Here is an 11,835-nt window from a genome sequence, read left to right as displayed (position 1 = left end):
GAAGCAATGGATATTACATGGCAAATTTCCATGGTAGTATTCAGGGAGAAGCAGTTTGCTAAGAAGACCGGGAAGAACAACTGGGTATGAGTGTTGATAAGAAGGTAGGGTTCAACAAGGGAAAGCTACATTGTTTCAATTGTCACGAGCCATGTCATTTTGTTCATGAGTGCCCAATGTCGGATCGAAGATTGAACAACAACAGGACAATGGTGGCGATGGGAAACAATTGGGGAGGTTCTCAGGACAATAGTGAGAAGGCTATGGTTGCTCAGTCATTCGACTTGGAGGACCAGATGCAGGCCTTGAATATTTCAAAACCTGAAAATGCTCACCTAGCCCAAGTCAAAGATGAAACTTCTATGGAGAGTGTTGTTTTTGAAGAAAAGATGATGGAGATTCAGTTTGCATTGATGGTATCTTCTACTTCTTGAACCGAATAAAAGTGAGGTAAGTTTGCCTTCATGCTCTCAAGCTTGTATTGATCATGTTAAAATTCTTCATGAAGAAATAGAGACATTACATAGAGAAGTAGAGGACCTTAGATATGAGGGCTATCAACTTAGAAAAGGATAAAAACCCCTTAAGGCCCAATTAGAAACTAAAATAAAGGACTTTAGAAGACTTCAGGAAGACTACAGTAATAAATGTGAGAATTATGACTACATAAAGAGACAGAACGCTGAATTAATTACTGAACTTGACACATTATAGAGCAAATTTGAGACTGCTAATTTCGATTTTAGAAAATTTGATGTATCAAGTGAAGTAGTTGCCAACATGATAGACCACTGCATGCAAATTAAACATAATCAGTTAAAGGGTCTAGGGTATGACAAAGTGCCTCCTCCTTTCAACCATTCATATCAGTTTCAACCTTTGTCCAAGGAGGAGATTGCCAATGAACCATTCATGGTTTATGGCAAGCCGTCTGGTTTTGTTTCGGGAGGATTTATTAATGTTGAAAATACTAACATTTCTACTTCTCCTGCAGATCAATCCTTAAACCAGTCAAAGCACGAAGGTGAAGGATCTGTTTTTGAAAATAAAACTGAGTCTGAACCTGGAGTTTTAGTTTTAAATAAAGACTTTAATTTTTCTGATGATTTTAAAGAGTTTGATGAGATGGCTGACAATTCTGTTGTGTGTGATGATAATAATAAAAAACCACCATTTTCACAAGTTTCTCCATATGATACACCCTCACTTATCTGACAACCTACTTCTTGTTCATGCTCATGTGAGAAAAGCAAGGGTGTCGGTGTGGAAAACAAATCTGAAAAGAGCAGTACATGTTTTAACAATAACAAACAAATTTGTTTCAATTGTGGTATTGGTGGTCATATAGCTAGGAATTGTCCTAATAGAATGTTTGTACATTGTATGTCACAAAGAGGAGAGAACGAATTTAGAGGAAGGTCTTTAACTAGAAGGTCCTCTAAAACTCTTTCTCGGAATGATGATTGGAAGGATGATCGTAGTAGAAAATGGGGAGTTTTTCAAAGTAATAAAAAGGTCTTTCATAACAAAGTCCCGAACAGTCTGCCAAAACCAAACATGGCTCAGCCAAGATTGGTTTCATTAAGGAGCAACTTTGGGTCTTCAACCAATTCAGGTAGAAAACCCAGGTGCTCAAGGCAAACTGATAAAAATCCTATTTCAAAACCATCGGTGAGTGTTAGAAGACCTAATTATCAATGGCTGCCCAAAATAAGTTCCAATCCATCATCAGTATCCTCTGGAAAATTAGTAAATAATGATAAATCTGAAAAGACAACGGGCCAACCCAGAAAAGTGATGACCTGGGTTCCCAAATCTGAATGATCCCACACATTTTGCAGGGACAGCTGCGGGGGAATGTCGTCAGACCTTGGTTCGTCGACAGCGGCCGCTCCCGACATATGACAGGAGATATCTCCCAACTGAACAACATTCAATCTTTTAATGGGGGATATGTTTCCTTTGCGGGTGGAGAAAGTGGCAAGATCACTCAGAGAGGAGCCGTTACAAATGGAGTGTTAAGTTTCGAGAATGTCAACTTTGCTCCCGAGTTTAAGTATAGTTTGTTGAGTGGATATGAGACAAAGGCTATTCTACACATTTCACTGACAAGGAATGTATGATTCTCAAGCCAGGCTTTGTCATCCCAGAAGAGTGGATTCGTGTAAAATCTAAAAGGGATGGGAATGCTTACATTATTGATATGAATTGCAATCTTCCAGAACAAGTTACGTGCCTCTTTTCAAAGATCTTAGAACAAAATACAATGTTATGGCACCGAAGACTCGGTCATACTAACGCCAAAAACCTAAATCGTCTTGCAAAGAGTGAGATGGTTCGTGGTTTACCTGTCAGAAACTTCATAACATTTGAAAAGTGTGTGTCATGTGCCCAGGGTAAGCATCACAGAAAACCACACCGGCCAAAACAAGTTAAATCAATCAGTCAGCTGCTCCAATTATTACATATGGACTTGTTCGGTCCAGTCAACATCCTTAGAATCAATAGAAGTTCATACTGTCTGGTTGTGATTGATGATTTCTCTCGTTTTACGTGGGTCTTCTTCATATCCAACAAATCTGGGGTTGCAGAACTGATAAAGAAGTTCATAGTGATAATTGAGAACCAAACCAACAATCGGGTGAAGGCGCATCGTACCGACAACGGAACAGAGTTCAAGAATTTTATTCTTGATCACTTTTGTGCAGAAAAGGGGATTATGCGTCAATACAACTCCGCTCACACACCTCAACAAAATGGTTTTGCTGAAAGGAGAAATAGAACCTTAAAAGACGCTGCAAGGACGATGTTGTGTGACTCCAAGTTACCAGTTTTCTTTTGGGCCGAGGCGATCAATACTGCTTGCTACGTTCAGAATCATGTGTTGATCAACAAAGCTCAGATGAAGACTCCGTATGAGATTCTATATGGTCGAAAACCATCAGTCGGTCATTTTCGCGTATTTGGCTGCCCTTGGACCCTTCTTCACCTAGAGTCCAACCCAAAGTTTAATGCCAAAGTCGATGATTGTTACTTTGTAGGGTATGCTGCACGTACTGCATATAGGGTCTACAATAAGAAGACAAAGCAGATTGTGGAATCCTATGATGTGCGCTGGTTAGAGGAGAACGAAACGGATGCTCGAGTGGGTTTGGATTTGTTATTTGACTACACATCGCTTTTCAAGTCCATAAATGTGTCTTCGGATAGCTCATCTGGGTCTTTCTCTGGTTTGAAGAATGTTTCTGAAGATGAAGACGAATAAGTTGTCTACAGACCCCCAACGGTATCCTCTTCACCATCTGAGGAGGAGTCCTCTGCTTCGCCTGAGGGGGAGTCATCTGTACCGCCTGATAGTCCAAAATCTCTAGTTCAGAATGACACTCCTGATGCTGAGGCTACACCACTCACTCCTATTGAAAGAGAGTTCATGTCTAGAGATGCTTCCGATGTCACTTCAACTTTTATGGAACTACTCTTTCCTGAAGACATTTCTAATGAGTTTGTAGCAGAGTCATCCGGTGTGGGACAATCAGCAAATGAAGGAGGTGTCAATATTCACAATCTTCCTGTCTCGCTTAATGATTTCAGCAAGGAGATACCCTCAAGAATTCGACACGATCATCCGATCAAGAACATCATTGGTCAGCTAGGAGATGACGTTAAAACTAGAAGTCAGAGTGGAGATGTCAATACATGTCTCTACTATTGCTTTATCTCTCAAATAGAGCCCAAGAATGTTGAAATGGCTCTGAATGAGCCCAACTGGGTAGATGTTATGCATGAAGAGTTGAATCAGTTTGAAAAACTCGGGGTTTGGAAATTGGTTGAGTTACCAAAGGGAAAAAAGTCTCTTGACACACGCTGGGTCTATCGAAACAAGCAGGATGATTTAGGGGCTATAGTGAGAAATAAAGCTAGATTAGTGGTTCGCGGGTTTTGACAAGTCGAGGGTCTTGATTATACTGAATTTTATGCTCTAGTAGCTCGCTTGGAGACTATACGTATCTTCCTTACATATGCCTCTTATATGAACTTCACGGTTTATCAAATGGACGTCAAGACAGCCTTCTTGTATGGCAAGGTGAAGCAAGAAATCTATGTTGATCAGCCCCCTGGGTTTGTTAACTCGAAGTTGCCTAATCATGTCTACAAGTTGGATAGGGCATTGTATGGGTTACATCAAGCTCCTCGAGCGTGGTATGCGACTCTTACAAAGCACATACTTGAGCATGGATACTCTCGTGACACTATCAATCAAACTTTGTTCATCAAGCATGTTGGTAATGATCAGATTTTGATTCAAATCTACGTTGACGACATTATCTTCGGGTCTACCAGTCCGCAGCTATGCAAGGCGTTTGAAGGTGTTATGAAAAAGCGGTTCGAGATGAGTTCGTTGGGAGAAATGACCATGTTTCTGGGGCCTCAGGTCAAACAAAATTCAACCGGAATTCTGCTACATCAAGCCAAGTATGTGGATGATATTCTTGAGAAGTTCGGGTTTCAAGACGCTAAGCCTACATCGACGCCGATGGCTGAAAGACCTCTTCTGACTCCAGACATGGATGGTGAATCCGTAGATCAGACACACTACAGATTGATGATCGGATTCTTGATGTATCTTACTGCAAGCCGACCAGACATCATGTTTGCAGTTTGTCAATGCGCACGTTATCAGGCTAATCCTAAATTTTCACATCTTATTTCTGTCAAAAGAATTTTTCAGTATATTAAAGGCAGCCCAAATTTGGGTCTTTGGTATCCGAAAAATTCTGAATTTGATTTATATGCTTTTGCTGACAGTAATTATGGAGGCTGTGAGTTTGACAGGAAATCTACTTCAGGAGGGTGTCAATATCTTGGAGATCGGCTGGTGTCATGGTAGTGCAAGAAGCAACACACTATCTCAACTTCAACAGCTGAAGCGGAATACGTTGATGCATCTGCCTATTGCTCTCAAGTCATATGGATCCAACATCAGTTGTTGGATTACGATTTGAATTATCTAGAAACCCCTATCTACTGTGATAATGAGGCTGCGATTCAAATTGCTAAAAATCTTGTTCAACACTCAAAAACCAAGAACATTGATATCAAAATTCATTTTATCAGAGACTGTTATGAACGTTCACTTATCCGGCTGGAACGGGTTCCCACTGCTAATCATGTGGCGGATCTGTTCACCAAGCCTTTTAACAAAGCTCGATTTGATGTGCTTATGGGATTTTTGAAAATGATTCGTTTTGAGGATTAATTTTATTTTTTACCTTTTTACTTACTTTATTTTTATTTTTTAATTCTTATCTTCTATTTTTTATTTTTTTGGTTAGATTAGTTTAAATGTGCGCATTTTCGTGATTTCATTCTCACCCATGCACAAATTTATGGGGAGAAATAAACAAAAACCAAACAAAAAATTCAAAAATCAAAAATCTAAAAGATGTTACTGATAGTCTTGCTTGTAGGTGATGTGTTGGGAAGTGATATTATCAAGCGATAATGCAATCTGAATCTGCGTAACGTACCAAAGCTAAATTGTCTACGCTGTGTGCTCAATGCGTCGGTAGGCACGAAAGATTCTAAATGGACTTGGCTAGGAATATTTGAACTTAAGGAATTCAAGGACTTGACAAATATTAAACTAGTTAGATCTGTTTAGCCTGATAACACGACGCTCGGATAGGTTGAGCAGGGAGATATAAATGAGAATCTACTGGTCACACTAAAAGAACCCGTATCTAGAACGGTGGATTAACTTTTCCTCGATGTGCGGATTCTATCCTTAATTCCAGTATTGATGGGGTGACTGGGGAATTCCGATGAATTAGGTCTGTAGAAGGTTATTTTCTTTCTTTCTGTCAGTTAGCCATATGCTGCTTCCTCTGCATGATCGAGAGATCCGACCTGGACTGTAACATATGCAATTCTATCTCTCTGCATCTTCTTTCTATGCAATTCTTTCTTTCTTTTAGCCATATATTGTCTCCTCTGCGTGACTCACAATCTGACCTGGTACACGGTATATGCATCAGTCTTTTTCTCAATCTCTCTAAAACTACAACTAGTCATATGTTTCATCCTCTACGTGATTGGAAGAGATCCGACATAGATGTATAGCTTATGCATTCTAAAGCTATCTTCTCTCTTAATAATTGTCTGCTCACCTGGTGTAAGGAGTATTCTGGAAATTCTTGATTGCTGGAGCATATCAGGAAGCGGGAAACATGTTCTAGTGCAATTAAAATTGAACACATACAGATTGTCTGTAGATCTCGCGGCTCAATTTAGGTGGACAACAATATCCCTGATCATCGTCAGCTAAATGGTCCCTAGGAAATCTATCTAAGAATATAGAATCAAAATGTCTTGTCATTTTTAGTTTGTCCAAAATTATCACAAATTTTTCGTGTTTAAGTGGACCACAATACCGACGATCAATCAGACATAGACATGAATATAAATGTACCGATCTGTAGAATAAGGCTGTCTAACAATTTTGATCTCTAAGCCACAAAATTATATTCAGTGTTCGTTTAGATAAAGTTTAGTCTATCTTGTTTTAAATTTTATTTTTATTTTATTTTATTTTGTAATTATCAAAATTTTAAATTTTAAATTTTGGAAATTGTTTTTTTTTGTTTTAATTTTAATTTTATTTTATTTTTATTTTATCTTTGAGTATGTCAAAATTTTAGAAATGTTTAATTTTATTTTTATTTGCTATTTTAATTTAATTTTATTTTTATTTTTAATTTCAATTTTTAATTTTATTTTTATTTTTGTTAAGTTTTTATTTTGTTTTATTTTTAGTCTTATTTTAATTTTTAAAATCCTCAAAGTATTATTTTTGAAAACTTTTAAAAAAAATTGGACGGTGCCTTACATAGTGTGGAAAGCAGGTAACATGTCAAAGGTATTTATAGGGGGTTTACAGCCAGAAACCCTTCACTTCTCTGATTCCGGCCGCAAACACCCCTCTATTCTCTATCAACTTCGAAATTTTTTTGTTTGATTTTGTGAAATTGCTCCATTCATCTCATAGGTAAGAGGATTCTGACCAAGGATATGCATTTGTTTCATTAAATCGATGAGTTTTGAGGCCAAAATCGAGGAAAATCGAATTGTCGGAGTTTACGGCCCAAGCTTACGGCCAAGAGTTTACGGTCGTAATCTCAGTTTACTGCCATTAGCTTACGGCCATGGGTTTACGACCGTAAACTCAAGTTTGACCGTAAACCCTATGTTGACTGTAAATTTGATTTTGATCAAAAGAATTTATTATTTTGGGCTAATTTTAAATTGATTTAATAAAATTAAATTAAAAAAATCTTTCATTGCTCAAATGTATTTCGTTTCTTATTTGGTATGTTTTAGTGCAGATCAAATGGCAGCTTTAAAGTTTGCAGACATGCACAATCTGGCAATGGTACTGGCAGAGCCTCCGGTGGCACATGCATAATTTAAGTCAATGATTCATGGACTAAGGGAATGTTGTCTGGCCTCCGCCATCACCATGAACACCATCGTTTATCAGAAGATTATCAGAGAGTTCTGGCAGACTGCCAAAATGAGAAGAGACGATGATGGAGCAGTGACGGTAGATGCAGTCGTAAAAGGATGCAAAATTGTAATCGATGAGCAGTTCGTAAGAGAGACATTGCTGATCAATGACCTACCGAGCTTTCCTACAGAAATTTTAAAGAAGATGGGGTATGAAGGTGATTCTCCTACAGTGAAAAAGCTTCTGCCACCCTATTGGAGATTCCTAGCCCATGTGTTCATGAGCTGCATCTCCGGCAGAAGGTCTGGTGCGGATGAAATATCCTTGAGAAACACTGGAGCAATTGTTTCTCTTGCTACAGGGATTGGATTCAACTTTTCTAGGTTTATCCTGGACGAGTTTGTAGTCAACATCAATGCCATCACTCGGGATAACTTCCTGATGTATCCTAGATTCATCCAGCTCTTCATCAACAAACAATTTCCTGACATGGTAAAGGAGGGAGAAACGCTTGATATGAACTCCCACATTATTGGGCTCATTAAACAAAATCGCAAAGGGAAAGTTATTTTCAAGGACTATATCCATTGGTTAAATTTGGATGATTTGCTAAACCGAATGAAGCGTCCGAGTCCCACGTATCTTCTGATAAGATATCTTCGGAGCCTACTTCATCAGAAAAGGTGATCTCAGAAGGAGATGTAATCACGGTATCAGATCAAGAAGGGGAAGAGACAGTTGCTCCTAATGTATCTATAGCTAAGGAGCATGACCTGCGACCAGTCCAAGTTGAAGGTGATTACAATGAAGGTTCTTCCAAGAATGCAGCGGAGTCTAATCAGTATGAAGACCTTGATCTTGCAGGCTTTGATAGAGATGAGATTACAACCAACTTTGGAAGCAATGATGACTTTCTATCAAATGGCAACCTCAACTCATTGCTTGACAATACCAGTGATGTTGCTCACACAGCAACGGAGATATGGGATCCTCAAGACGTTCTCGAGTCGACACCCATGTCTACAGATCAAGTGGTTGATTCTACAGCTCCAATGGTGACAGTGTCAGGGATTCCTCCCCTTGACGTTGTCTCACCAACTATTGAACCACTTCAGGTGATAATACAACAGACCAGACTTTACAGCCTCCACCTAAGAGAAGAAGACGTGATCCTAGGTTTGGGCCTTTGGATTTTGACTTATCTCATGACATGCCGATTACGCCAACTACTTGACCTGCTATCGTATCAACAAAACCATTTCATGGAGGTCCTAGCACCACTTTTGAGGCTGGTGGCTCCTCTGTTCCACCAGGATTCTCTGCTCCTAGGATAGATCCTGATGATGCCTATGTGCGATTAGCTTGCCATCTCGCTCAAAATGAAATTATAGATCCTTCTTCTCGTGGCAAAGGAATTTCTTTCGAAGAAGGTCACCAAGGAGCAGATAAACCGTCAGTTGATGAACTTCAAGAGAAGATCAGTGTCCTGGATCAGAGGAACATTGAACTTGGTATTCAAGTCAATGAGTTATTGAATGAGAATGTCAAACTGAAATCTCAAGTCTCTGATCTTCAGGATGATCGAGCGATATAGACAAATCAAATCTCTGATCTTCAAGACCACTTTAATCCCCTTACCTCTAGTTATTTTGAGTTGAAGAAGAAGCTTGAAGGAGATCTTGGTGACAAATACCAAACATTTGCAGACGAGTACAGGATCAATCTACATACTCAAGCTTTTCCTGGTATCATGCCAACCGTTCAGACTTCATCGGTCGTTAATCGTTTTGATGAGGAACCCGCTCATGCTCCCCATGTTGTGGCAATTATATGTGATATACAAGCTGAAGCTGCTGAAAAAGGACAAATCTTGTTTAAGAGGAATTCTGACAAGAATTCACCTGCGGATCAAGCAACAATCGCCGTTACGGATCTTGGAGTTGTTCTCTTTAGAGATACGTATGGTGATAGAGCTGGGATTATTTCTTGGGGATTTCATGATCCTCTTAACATGTGGATAGTGCGAAGAAAGAGTGGCAACACCGAGCCATACAAAGACCGTCATGATTTCAATTCATGGACTAGGGTGGATCTATCAGAGTTGTCACAATCTCCTTTTTCAAATCCCTCGGATAATCCACAAGCAACTCAGTTCAAACATTTTCTAGAAGACCAGGTGAAATAGGGTTTTCCTTCGATGAAGACTGCTGAGTCTGTTATCAAGCATTATCCTAATGTCATAGTTCCCAAGACTGGCCATCCTCTTCAGGTGGTGATGTGGCCTACAACCAATCAGGTTAAACAAATTCCTGTGCTTCAAAGTTACCCAGACGGGTCTCTAAGCTCCATGGAGTATTGGGTTTTTGACAAGGCTACAGCGTCTGCTGTTATCAAGCTTAAAAATGGGTGCATTCGTTTGTATGATCGAAGGTATTTGTTCCAGTTCAGGAAGTGGGACATTCATCATCTGAGTACTTATCAAATAAAAGTTCCCGAGGATATTTTTGAGCAAGCTGCGAAAGAGTACACACCTATGGTTACTGAGATCATCAATAAACGTATGTGGAACGGGGCAATGGGGCAGGCAGATGTGATGGTGGTCGACAGAGATTAACTTCAAGCTAGCACCAAACCAAGGGGGAGATTGAAGGGTCCAATTAATGGTTTGGTCTAGGCTTTCGTTGTAATAGGTTCTTTTGTGTCGATATGCAGTTTTGGTAGTGTTGATAGTAGTTTACAGCCATGTTATGAGTTTACGGCCGTAAGCCTGTTTACGGCCGTAAACCCAGAGTCAGCCCAAGTCCACTATATATAGAGGCTAGCTAGGTCATTTAATGGTTGTTGATGCCACAGAGTTCACGGTTGCTATAAACAAGTTGTACCAGACATTTTCATTAATAGAAGCGTGTGCAAGCTTGTTCTGATTTTTGTTTCTACTTCATTCTTATTATTATTGATTGTTTTGTTTGTTTGATCACTGGTAAGATCCGTTTCAGGGCCTTACACGGAACACCATACACCCAGGTAGTTAGTTGTGAATTCAATGCAACTAACAATGAAGTAGAATACAATGCACTAATCATCGGACTACAACTAGCTAAGGATATTCTGATCAAGGATCTCCATGTGTACGTCGATTCACTATTAATAACTGACAATTTCAATGGATCCTATCCAGTCAAAGGTGAAAGATTAGCATCATAGTGTCAGATATTCAAAATGCTAGCCACAAAATTTACAAATTTTAGTTTAATCCAAATTCCTAGAGAAGATAATGTCGTAGCAGACTCACTAGACAATCTAGGATCTTCCCTTAGGATCCCCCCGAAGACCAAGATCCTAATAATCTACATAATGACCCCAATAATAGAAGATCTCACCGCCCAAGATTAAGCAGCTAGTATCACAACAATAGAAGATCCTGATCTCTAACCCCTCACCATATCCAACCCATCATAGCATCGTTCATAATCCTGATCTAAACATTCACGATCTGCGACAATATACAAGATCCTAGATCCAACCCATCGTAGAATACCTCCATAATGGTACAATCCAAAAAGGAAGAAAATAGTGACAAAGCATTCAGAATGAAGGTCTCATGCTTTGTGATGATCCATGGACTATTATGTTGGATTAGGTGTCTAAGTTCATAACTATTTTTGGTATGTACTTGACCCGGTTGACATGGTCCATTTGGGCTACATGGCATCATGACACTTAGATAGACAAAATGAGAAAAGAACACTTATGGTTTATTAATATATTAAAAGTTCTAATATATTAATAATATTATTTAATTAGTAGTGATAAAGAATTAATTTGGAATTAATTTTGTGATCAAAAAGAGACTAATTAAATATATGGGGTTGATTGTGTAAATCATCCATTCTTATATAGTGGGCTAATGATCCATGGTTTATTGAATTGAGCTAAAACCCATAGGGTGCTCCATGGATAGTCCATGGAGGTTAAAACCCATGGATCATGGAGGAAATGGAAAGCCATGTCAATTAGGGTTAAGATGGTGTAACCCTACTTGTGACACACTATATAAAGACCCCATGGGCTACCAAAATCGGCACTAAGGGAAGAGCAAGAGGGCTAGTCGAGTTTTAGTGTTTGTGTACTTCTCTCAAAGTTATTCCAAGAGTTGTGGTTTTGTGTGAAACACTTGAGGCATCACATTTGGGGTGTTAGGCTCAAAAAGTTCTTAAGGAATCCAAGCGACAAGAAAGGTAAGTTCTTCTACTAGCTTTTATGTTTCAATTTCCCCATGCCATGCTAATTAGGTTAAGAACCTTTGAAAATACAATTTGCATGTATCTTAG

Source organism: Lactuca serriola, chromosome 9 (assembly GCF_051521515.1).
Source record: "Lactuca serriola cultivar US96UC23 chromosome 9, Lser_US96UC23_V15, whole genome shotgun sequence".
Lineage (NCBI taxonomy): Eukaryota > Viridiplantae > Streptophyta > Magnoliopsida > Asterales > Asteraceae > Lactuca > Lactuca serriola.
The sequence above is the reverse complement of the archived record's forward strand: the minus strand, read 5'-3'. Positions refer to the sequence as shown.